This window comes from Aethalodelphis obliquidens, unplaced genomic scaffold, assembly GCF_003676395.1.
Source record: "Aethalodelphis obliquidens isolate GAN/ISIS:26980383/991018 unplaced genomic scaffold, ASM367639v1 scaffold47, whole genome shotgun sequence".
Classification (NCBI taxonomy): Eukaryota; Metazoa; Chordata; class Mammalia; order Artiodactyla; family Delphinidae; genus Aethalodelphis; species Aethalodelphis obliquidens.
In genome coordinates this window covers 9,438,747-9,450,227 of record NW_020837991.1, presented here as the reverse complement: position 1 = coordinate 9,450,227, position 11,481 = coordinate 9,438,747, and the positions used below count along the sequence as shown (strand labels likewise).

At 44.4% G+C, this 11,481-nt stretch overlaps 1 protein-coding gene across 1 annotated transcript in view; it reads right to left on the bottom strand.

The window, feature by feature from the left end:
- The window catches only part of CLASP1 (cytoplasmic linker associated protein 1), a 272,968-nt gene extending 261,824 nt beyond the window's left edge, over positions 1 to 11,144 (bottom strand). Inside the window, exons 1-2 of the mRNA XM_027082432.1 lie at positions 10,922 to 11,144; positions 3,194 to 3,337 (exon numbers count right to left, since the gene is read on the bottom strand). The gene's annotated coding sequence lies outside the window, so the exon portion shown is untranslated. The remainder of the gene's footprint in view (positions 1 to 3,193; positions 3,338 to 10,921) is intronic.
- Between the last annotated feature and the right edge of the window lie 337 nt (positions 11,145 to 11,481).

Genomic DNA, 11,481 nt, shown 5'->3' with positions numbered 1-11,481 from the left:
TTTTTTTTTTTTTTTTTTTTTTTTGCGGTACGCGGGCCTCTCACTGTCGTGGCCTCTCCCGCTGCGGAGCATAGGCTCCGGACGCGCAGGCTCAGCGGCCATGGCTCACGGACCCAGCCGCTCCGCAGCATGTGGGATCTTCCCGGACCGGGGCACGAACCCGTGTCCCCTGCATCAGCAGCCAGACTCTCAACCACTGCGCCACCAGGGAAGCCCTCATCATAATCTTAAATAACAAGTTAAAAATGCTTTAATCATCCATGAAATGAACACCATATTATGCAGCCTAACTGACATTTATCCATATAGCTAATGTCACATACAAAAAAATTCCTAAGGCATTTGAAAGGCACAATACTATCATCAATCCCCACATTTGGGAAAATGACTTAAAAGGACCTGAACTTAAACTCTTAAAGAACTTTATAATATACTGATCATTATTCTTTTAAGAATAATTTTCTGGGAATTCCTGGGCAGTCCAGTAGTTAAGACTTGGCCCTTTCACTGCCGTGGGCCCTGGCTCAGTCCCTGGTTGGGGAACTAAGATCCCACAAGCTGCGTGGTACAGCCCCACCTGCCCAAAAAAAAAAGAATAATTTTCTGCAATTACCCAAATGTATTCACAAAGATCTATGTTCAACTTCACAATTCAGTCAATAAAAGTTAAGCACATCACTTAACACAGTACTGGACTGGGCACTAGAGTGAATGGGGGACAAAAGAAGGTGGGAAATTGAAAAACAGAGATATATAGTCTACTCTGAAGGTCCTTATAATCTATATCCGAACACAGGAGACTTAAAAGTAACTATACAAAATCTAAAGAAAGGGAACTCACATTCACTAAGTGTATCTTACACATCAAGTAGCAAAACTGCAATACACACGCAACATCCATGAATCCTGTCTCAAGGGAAGAAAACAAGGCAGGGTGGGAGGGTGTTGAGGTTGAGGAGGGCAGGCGGTGAAGTCAAAAACCCAAAGCAGGGCTTCCCCGGTGGCACAGTGGTTGAGAGTCCGCCTGCCGATGCAGGGGACACGGGTTCGTGCCCCGGTCCGGGAGGATCCCGCGTGCCGCGGAGCGACTGGGCCCGTGAGCCATGGCTGCTGGGCCTGTGCGTCCGGAGCCTGTGCTCCACAACGGGAGAGGCCACAGCGGTGAGAGGCCCGCGTACCGCAAAAAAAAAAAAAAAACCCAAAGCAAAACATAAACGCCAACTGAGTGATACAGAAGGTAAGTACAGTCGTCATTAGTCTTCCACAAATGGTGCTGGGACAACTGGACGTCCACAAGCGGGACAACTGGACGTCCACAAGCAAAACAACAAAGTTAGAGCCCTATCTCACGCTATTTATACAGACTAACTCAAAATGGGTCAACAACCTCAATGGAAGAGCTAGATCTATAAAACTCTAAGAAGAAAACACGAGAGTAAATCGCCAAGACCTTAGATTTGGCAATAGATCCTTAGACATAACACTAAAAGCATAAGCAGCAAAAGAAAAAATACATTAATTGAACTTCATCAAAATTAAAAACTTTTGTGCAGCAAAGAACATATGTTATCAAGAAAGTGAAAAGACAACGTATAGAATGAATGGGAGAAAACATCTGCAAATCATATATCTGATAAGAGTTTAATATTCAGAATATGTAAGAACTCCTAAAACTCAAAAACAAAAAGACACACAATCCAATTTAAAAATGGGCAAAGGACCAACAACAAGGTCCTACTGTATTGCATAGGGAACTATATTCAATATCTTGTAATAAGCGATAATGGAAAAGAATATGAAAATATATATATGTATAACTGAATCACTTTGCTGTATATCAGAAACTCACACAACATTGTAAATTAACTATACTTCAATCTAAAAAAATAAAAGAGGCAAAGGACTTGCACAGATACATGGATATTTCTCCAAAGAAGATATACAAATGGCCAATGAGCACAAGAAAAGATGCTCAACATCTTAGTCATTAGGGAAATGCAAATCAAAACCACAGTGAGGGGCTTCCCTGGTGGCGCAGTGGTTGAGAGTCTGCCTGCCGATGCAGGGTACACGGGTTCGTGCCCCGGTCCGGGAAGATCCCACATGCCACGGAGCGGCTGGGCTCGTGAGCCATGGCCGCTAAGCCTGCGCGTCCGGAGCCTGTGCTCTGCAACGGGAGAGGCCACAACAGTGAGAGGCCCGCGTACAGCAAAAAAAAAAAAAAAAACTGCCAGAAGACCTAAAGAGACATTTCTCCAGAGAAGACATAAAGATGGCCAACAGGCACATGAAAATATGCTCAATATCGCTAATTATTAGAGAAATGCAAATCAAAACCACAGTGAGATACTACTTCACATCTACTAGGATGGCTATAATTTTAAAAATCAGAAACAAAGAGAAGATAACAAGTGTTGACAAGGATATGGAGAAGCTGAAACCCTTGTACGATGCTGTTGGGAATGTAAAAATGTACAGCCACTGTGGAAAAAGCCTGGCAGTTCCTCAAAAAGCTAAACATGTAATTACCACATGATCCAGTAATTCTACTCCTAGGTATACACCTAGAATTGAAAAAAAGACTCAAACAGAAATTTGTAAACCCACATACATTACAGCATTAGTCACAACAGTCAGAAAGTGGAAACAACCCAAGTTCCATCAGCAGATAAAGGATAAATAAAATGTACAATATCCATACAACAGAATATTATTCAGCAATTAAAAAGGAATAACATTCTGACACAGGCTACAACATAAATGAACCTTGAAAACATTACGTTAAGTGAAATAAACCAGTCATAAAAGGACATATATTATTCCATTTATATGAAATATCTAGAATAGACAAATTCATAGAACTAGAATATTAGAAGTTACCAGGGGCTGAGGAAGAGGGACGAACAGGGATTTACTGCTTAATAGTTACAGAGTTTCTGTTTGGGGTGATGGGAAAGAGTTGGAAGCAGATTGTGGTGACTGTTACCCAATGTGAATGTCATTAATGCCACTGAATTATATACTTAAAAATGGTTACAATGGCATATTTTATATTATATATATTTTACTACAATAAAAAGAAAAAAAAAAACAGTTTCTATAAAGTCTTTAGGAGTCTGGATTGCCAAAGGGTAAGATTTCAAATCAGGGACTCAAATCCAAAATGGACTGTAGGCCCCCAGATCTGACTAACCCTCATGGAAACCTTAGTGGGAAGCTTGCATCTCTACATCCTTCCTGACCAGTGAAGAGGCCTCTCCAGATGCTGCCGGATGCTGGAAGCAGACTTTCCCCCAAGGCAGCCCAGTGACCTTCCATGCAGGAAGAATAACCTGTGCTGGAAAAAAACAGAGATAAGTGGAAAGGAAGGTGAAGAATCCAAGAGGCAAACTCGGCTACTCTGCAGCCGTGTGACCATGGACACATTACTCAAGCGCTCTAACGAAGCTTCTGGCTTCCTCTCGTTATGAAATGAAAACAGCATCTACCTTTAAACGTTGACATAAGAACTGACAAAAGTACTCCTACAGCACCCAGCCTAGTGCCTGGCAGATGGTGGGTGTTCAGTCTATGACGGCTGTTGCTATTGGGACGGGAGGTCTGTTTGCCACCCCAGAGGCAACCAAAGGCTGAGCAGGACATGGCTTGGATCTGGAGAATTCTATGACTTACCAGAACTTAAATAAAACGCAGACTTCAGAGAAGGAGCTGTTTCTATGCAGTTCAAACTCTTAGAAAGACTGGCTTATTGTTCACAGAATGAACCCAGCTACTCCACGTTAGGAAGGGCGCGGCTACACAATTCACTCTCTCTGTACAACAGGCCTCTGTTCACAACAGAGCCCTGCCTTTACCAGCAGGAGAGACGTGCTCTGTGGAGAAGCGGAGCAGGAAATCAGCTTGGAGGTGGACCTGAGGCAGCTCTCCAATGCTGGTGGCCTCAGAATCACTTGGGAAATCTGTTAGACACAGATGCCTCACCCCCACCGCCAGACACTCTGATTGCTAAGTATTTCAGGCAGGGCCCTTGAGCACAACTGTGTAAAGAAACAGTTGAAAAGGGAAGGCACGGAGATGTTACAAGACTACCTTCTGATGTTGGCAAACAGACCAGTCCGCCCCACAAAGTAAGACCTGCGTTTTCCTCCATACCTGTCAAAAACACACGAGCTTTGGCAATGCAGAGAGATCACCGCAGGTGATATCCAATTCAACCTGCACGTTCTGCACCTCTCACAGGAACAAAAAGAACAACAAAAAAAAATGACTTAAATCATATTACCAGAAGTTGGTAAAATTTTTGTCAAACACCCTTAAATTGCTTAGGAAGTTATTACCTTGTTCAACTTTTTGGTCAGCAATCAGGCAATATGTATCAAAAGTCACCCAATATTCTCACTTCTTAAAATTGATCTGAAGGAAACAACACAAAAGCAGCAAACTACATGCAAAAAAAAAAAAGCCACCGTTGTAGTATATATAATATCAAAAAAATAAAAGATAACGTGCCTGTCAAGGATCCCAGTTTACCAAAATTTGCCATATCAACTCAAATACGACAAAGCTATTAAAAATTTAAATGATGTGTACTATGTCATTACACGGAAACTATTCAAAAAACACGCAAGACCTAAAATTACTTACTACAAAGCATGGACATATGGACAGCTTTAAAGGGTGACGCATTAAGCAAAAACCTTGTGGGGGGGGATGGGTGAAGGGCATCAAAAGGTACAAACTTCCAGTTATAAATAAATAAGTCCTGGGGTTATAATGCACAGCATGATGACCACAGTTAATAGTACTGTGCTGCATATTTGAAAGGTGCTAAGAGAGTAGATCTTAGAAGTTCTCATCACAAGGAAAAAATTCTACAACTCTGTAGGGTGATGGATCTTGACTTAACTGCGGTGATGACTTCACAATATACAAAAATATTGAATCATTACGTTGCAAACCTGGGAACTAATATACTGTTGTGTGTCAATTCTACCTCAATAAATACAAAAAAAGGGACTTCCCTGGTGGAGCTGTGGTTAAGAATCCACCTGCCAATGCAGGGGACACAGGCTCGAGCCCCGGTCCAGGAGGATCCGACATGCCGCGGAGCAACTAAGCCCATGTACCACAACTACTGAGCCCACGCTCTAGAGCCCACGAGCCACAACTACTGAAGCCCACGCGCCTAGAGCCCGTGCTCCGCAACAAGAGAAGCCACTGTGGGTTTTCCTGGTGGCGCAGTGGTTGAGGGTCCGCCTGTCGATGCAGGGGAGACAGGTTCGTGCCCCGGTCCGGGAAGATCCCACATGCTGCGGAGCGGCTAGGCCCGTGAGCCATGGCCGCTGAGCCTGCACATCCGGAGCCTGTGCTCCGCAACGGGAGAGGCCACAACAGTGAGGCCCGCGTACCGCAAAAAAAAAAAAAAAAAAAAAAGAGAGAGAGAAGCCACCGCAGTGAGAAGCCCATGCACCACAACGAAGAGCAGCCCCCGCTCATTGCAACTAGAGAAAAGCCCACGCGCAGCAACGAAGACCCAATGCAACCAAAAAGTACAAAATAGAAAAAAAATTTAATTTTTAAAATAGCGAGTCACATGAATGTTTAAAAATAAATGAAAAGACAAGACCTTGTGTGAGGACAGCTTGGCATGGGTTTTCCCCCTCTGGCCTCTCAACTTTTTGTATTATTGCCTATCACTGTAATAGGACTCTAAGTAAATTTAACTGATTCTGCTTGGAAAGTTAACTGGACAACCATTCTAGAGAGCTGCAAAGTGGATTCACTGACCTCAGCTATCCAGAACGAAGATAAACACACCCAAATGTGCCATGGTAACAAGATGGCCACGAGGCCAGTTCTAGGCTTTTTTTCAGAAAAAAATAAACCTTAACAGATATGGTAACTATTTTTTTATTTGAATTTTATTTTATTTTTTTTATACAGCAGGTTCTTATTAGTTACCTATTTTATACCTATTAGTGTATAAATGTCAATCCCAATCTCCCAGTTCATCCCACCACCACCCGCCGCCCCCAGATATGGTAACTATTAATCTTAAATTTACATTTTTTAAAAGCAAGTATAAACACACTAAAAGAAAGGAGGAAATCTGGTTTGGCAGCTACTCATGTGGCAAAAGATCAGAGGACTTCGAACCACAACTTCAATATAAGGTAACAAACTCATGTAGCTAGGAGACAATTTACATGAAAACAACATTAGGCGAGAAACAGAAGGCCCAGTTCCCATCCTAGTTCTAGCATGTACTGGGATTTAACCTGCAGGTCTTGGGTTCTCATCTGTAAATTGATAGGATAATGATGGTATCTTCTCTGCCTACCTCACAGGATCTTGAAGGAAACAAAGATTATGAATGTACAAGTGCTTTGAAAATCCAGGGTTTGTTCCCTTGAATCTGGCTATTAGTATTATAAAGACGTTCATATACATGCAGCTACAAACAAGGGTAACCGTGTTTAGGAGGTACACTCCAAACCAATAATAAACAGATATGCCTCCCAAGGGGCCCAGGGTCTGGGGCCAGGCCTGTCCCTTTATCCGGATGTTCAAATCTTTCAGGAGAATCTATTTGTCTACTTCTTGGTCATTTATTTTAATTCGTAAAAGCAAATGTAATCACTGACAAAATTAATAGAGAATGTAGGATTCTCAAACTGGGTTTTTAAGAATTACCTGGGGATTGTTAAAACTATGGCTGCCCACAGGCTTCCCTGGTGGCACACTGGTTAAGAGTCCGCCTGCCAATGCAGGGGACACAGGTTCGAGCCCTGGTCCGGGAAGATCCCACACACCACGCCACGGAGCAACTAAGCTCACACGCCACAACTAGTGAGCCCGCACGCCTAGAGCCCGCGAGCCACAACTACTGAAGCCCGTGCGCCTAGAGCCCATGCTCCGCAACAAGAGAAGCCACCACAATGAGAAGCCTGCGCACCGCAACGAAGAGTAGCCCCCGCTCGCCGCAACTAAAGAAAGCCTGCGTGTAGCGACGAAGACCCTACGCAGCCATAAATAAATAAACAAATAAATAAAAACTATGGCTGCCCAGACCCCATGCAGACTGAACTAACCAAAATCTCTGGGTGGCTGGGGATAAATAAGACCAGGCCATTGTATTTTAAGAAGCTCTCCAAGTGATTCTGGTGACCTGATTGCTGCTATTATTATTACGCTGTTATTAATATTAACCGCCACCATGAACACATGACAGGAATTCCATATACCCACTCAGTATACACCAGTCACTGTTCTCAGCATCTTACATATATTATCTCACTTAATCCTGACACAGTCCTATAAGTAGATACTACTATTAACACTGCCCTCCCTCCACCCTCCTTTTATAGAGGTAATCACTGAAATACAAAGAGATGATTTCACTGGCCCATGGCCCAAAGTCACAGGGCTAGTAAGTGGCAAAGCCAGAAAGCACAACAAAGTTTGAAAATCCCTGATACAGTTTCCTAACCTACAACAGTAACTGTATACTCTAGTCAGTATAAATAAATTCTGCTTTATTTCAAACATCTCATTTAAAGGACCCTAACAAAACCAAGTTGTCTCAAGAGAGAGTGGTGAAATCAGATTAAACCATAAGGGGACAAAGGGTCTAGGGCTGTTTACATACTTCAGCACCAATTTGTAACTGTTTTGTCTGTCTTCTCTATTAGACGGTGAGTGAGCCCTTGAAGTGCGGGGACCAGGTATGTCTTTTCAGCTGTACCCTCGTGGTACAGTTGTACCCTGGTATCTAACTAAAGAACGGGTTTAATAAATTAATCAATAAATCTAGAGAAGGCCTGATGACTGTCCTGGGAAATGAAAGGCTCTTTCATAGAAAAGAAACAGACGTGATTCATGTTGCTTCCGGGGGTACAACTAAGATCAACAGGTAAAAGGGGAGGGGCAGTTTTGGAGACAGTCTAAAATACCTTTCTAGCAACCAAGACCTGTCCAGAGACAGGAAAGTGTGCCTGCAGTTTGTGGCTAAAGACCAAAATATCGTAGATAAAAGGCAGGATGTGGGACTATGGGGCCTCTAAGAGCTCTTCCAAGGCTCAAATTCTGTTACTCTAAGTTACGATACATTCCTTTACTCCTTCACACATTCTACAGTGACTAGTTACACCAGTGCAGTCGTCCAAGCACAGAGCTAGCACAAAGTGTTCTACAAACTCACAGAACCCTGAAGGATCTAGAGAAAAGTAAATCACCGGAGTGAATCTTCCAAGGAGGAAGATAATTGATACAACAGGGACCAGCAAGGAGGCAGGAGAATTCCAGGCAAGAAACAAGAGAAAAGTAAACAAAGGTGTTACGGAAGCAATGCTACCCTTTGAACACATCTGAGCTACGTCTTTAGGGATCCTTGTGGGGAAGTGGACTGTGGCTGCCCTAAGAATCTGGGGAGGAAATGCATTCAGCATGGCACTAATGGTCTGAGCATAAGGGAGGCGGGAAAGCCCTGGGGTGACGAAGACCCGGCTAGAAACAGTCAGGAAATTCTGGTGCTAAAAGAAAAGGCTTTCAGAGGTCAGTCAGCCAAACACACACACTCTTTATGGATGCCGACCTGGTTGCACTGGGTAAAGAAAGCTTAGTTTACTTTCTTAAATTACATTTCACAAACCAAAGACTGAATCATCAGTGATTCTGTCTTTAAACATTTGTTAGTTTCTGCTACTGTCTATTCTTTCCACTGTTTGACAACCAGACTTGCAGTTATCAAAACTCTTATCAAAACTCAGCTCTGAGCGTAACATTTATGATCCCTTAAATGATTATAACATTTACCAACAGTACTATGAAATATAAAGTATTATCTACCAATCTAAAAAACTAAAACTTTATAAGTAGAAGACTTAAGAATAAATGGAGTCTGAAAAAATTAATTTATGTCTCAGGTCCAAAAAACTATCTCACCCAATTTATAAACTGTGAGATTAATCCACCTAAAAAAGAATTAACAAGGGACTGAAGGAAAAAAATCTAAGATCCCAGACCAATGAACAAAATATAACACATCTGAATGATAAACTTAATGGTCTTCTGGCCATTCACTTCTCAACATCCCTGTCAAACTATTTTAGGATCTGAAATCTTGCTCTATAAAAAGCAAGTTCCTATCATCTGAACTACACTTAAGAGATTCTATCGCAGCAGTTACTGAAGCACAAAAAACCAAGCTTCAGATTTTTGCTTCCTGTTAGTATAAAAAAATGCCTACCTCTTTTACGTAAAGTTGAGTCTGTGGCCAAATTCCTGGCACACTAGGAGATCAAGGTTTTCAGTTCTAACACTGATTTAAGGTGCAAAGGCCTTTTCCCTACTTAATACCGCTTAAATTGTGACATGGAGATAAAATATATGACACCTCCACCACCAACAGTGTCTTCAAAGGATTTCTGACTCCGTTTAACCTTAGCTGGGAGAATATAAAACTACGGCTGAAAACTCAACAAAAATTAAAACTTTAGAAATCTGAAACTGCTACACGTTAGCTGATAAACTATGAATTACAGAAACTGAGATCTGAGTAACAATTGCCAAAAAAGGTGCAATTACACAATCTTACAAAAATGGATAAACAAACAGCTCACCAAAATTTAAATCTTTCTTAGCAAATGGAGAAGATAAATAATGTTCAGTAACTCTGGAATACTGTGGTGTAGTTTTTCTTATCTGTATGGTCTCTGCAGCAATGTTACTACTCTCCACTGCTCCCTTTGCTTTGGATGAGCAAAGGGAGCCCACGGTCCAGGATTCCTCATATCAAGGGCACGGCAAATGTCACAATAATAGTAATAAAAGCAACAATTTCTAAAGCCATCATTTATACCGGACTCTGGCCCCCGAATAGGGTGCAAGGCACATGGCAGCAGGCAACTATTTCTCGCTTCTGATTCTTCTGCATCACTGCCTCCCAAAGGACTAGAGAATCTAAAGCTCTGGACGCCACATCTACAAATCAAAGTACCAGGTTTAAAGAGCTCACAGGTTCTACGGATGGTCAGCAGTTAATGAACGAACCCCAAGACAGAGAAACTCACCCAGATGCAACAAAACACGCTTCAAGTCTCCATCTAATTTTTGTTTTTAATTTTTGGAGTAAAAACAAGTATTAAAAATTATGTAATAAGTGAGACTCTGGAGAACCCCAGACTCATCCGAGCGGCTCGGAAAACGGGAAAGTAAGATGCGATTAGCTCCATTGTAGCCAACCAGGCTAACGTGCAAGAGCACACACTCCTCTCCGTCAGAGCGTCCCTGCCAATACCGAAGAACAACAAAGGCAAGTTGAGGAGGCTGCACAAGGCTTAACTCAGCACTTGTCCGCTTTGCCAGCCTCCGAAGAAGCTCGCTGCGGGCCCAGGAACCGCGGGCTCCCTGCGCATTCGGCCCGGCCAGCACTCGGCTTTGTCTGGCCCGCCTGGACCCGTTTCGTTCCCCCCGGATCTTCCTCCACACCCATCACTCGCCCGTGACTATAGTTGTGGTGGGTTTCTCCCCCTCGCCCCCTCCCCTCGCGAAACCCGCTCTTTTCAAACGCGGCTTTGCCCACCCGGCCTGGGAGACTCGGGTCGGGAAGGGGGCCCGGGGTGGGGTCCGGGAGAGGAGAAGAGAGGGGGACACACAAAGCCGGACTCACCCCACAGCCGCCCCCCTCCCTCTGCAAAGCAGCCTGGGATCAGCGACCTGCGGGCTGGATAAACAGCCCTCCCCTCCCGCTCCCCGCCCGGCTCCCACCTAAGGGCCGCCCCCTCCCCCCCAAAGTGCACCCAAGAGCGGATGACAGCACTGGACCTCACCCCCACCCAGCCTCGGCGCTCACCACCGCGAGGGGGGGCTGGGGCCTGGAAGGGCTGGGGTCTACACATCCTCGCCCTAACCGGGAACTTACAGCCGTATTAGTCGCTCCTGTTGCCCCTGCAGACCAGACGGCCGCCGCCTTCTCCTCCACCCCAATGAGGTTAAGCGCTTGGTGCGGGGATTAAAAAAAAAAAAAAAAAAAATTAGAAGCCCAGAGCGCCTGCGTAGTGCGGTCTCTCTTTTTTCCCCTTACCGCCACGACCCGGCTAGACCATAGAGAGTGTAAACCGAGACCAGAGAGGCGCCTGCTTCTCTATGGTAACGCCCCCGCGCAGGCGCTGCCCTGGCTGCGCCGGGCTTCGGGACTTGCGAGTCCTAGGAGCTTTTGCCTCCTTGGAGAACGTCAATTGGCCCTGATGGGGACCCGTAGGGAAAAGTTCTTTAAGGAAAGGGGGGCCAGAATGGAGTTGGGCCCCCCCCGAGGAGTTGCGGCAAAACTCAGGCAAGGCGGGGAGGGTCGGATCTAAGCGGCCATGGCAGTAGGGCACCAGAAAGCAGGGAGCGTAGAGCTCAGGAGGAACCAAGAAAGCCTGGGTAAAAGTCGTCCAGCCGGAACTTCCTCCGGTGGGGGCGGGGGGTGTCTAATACCTG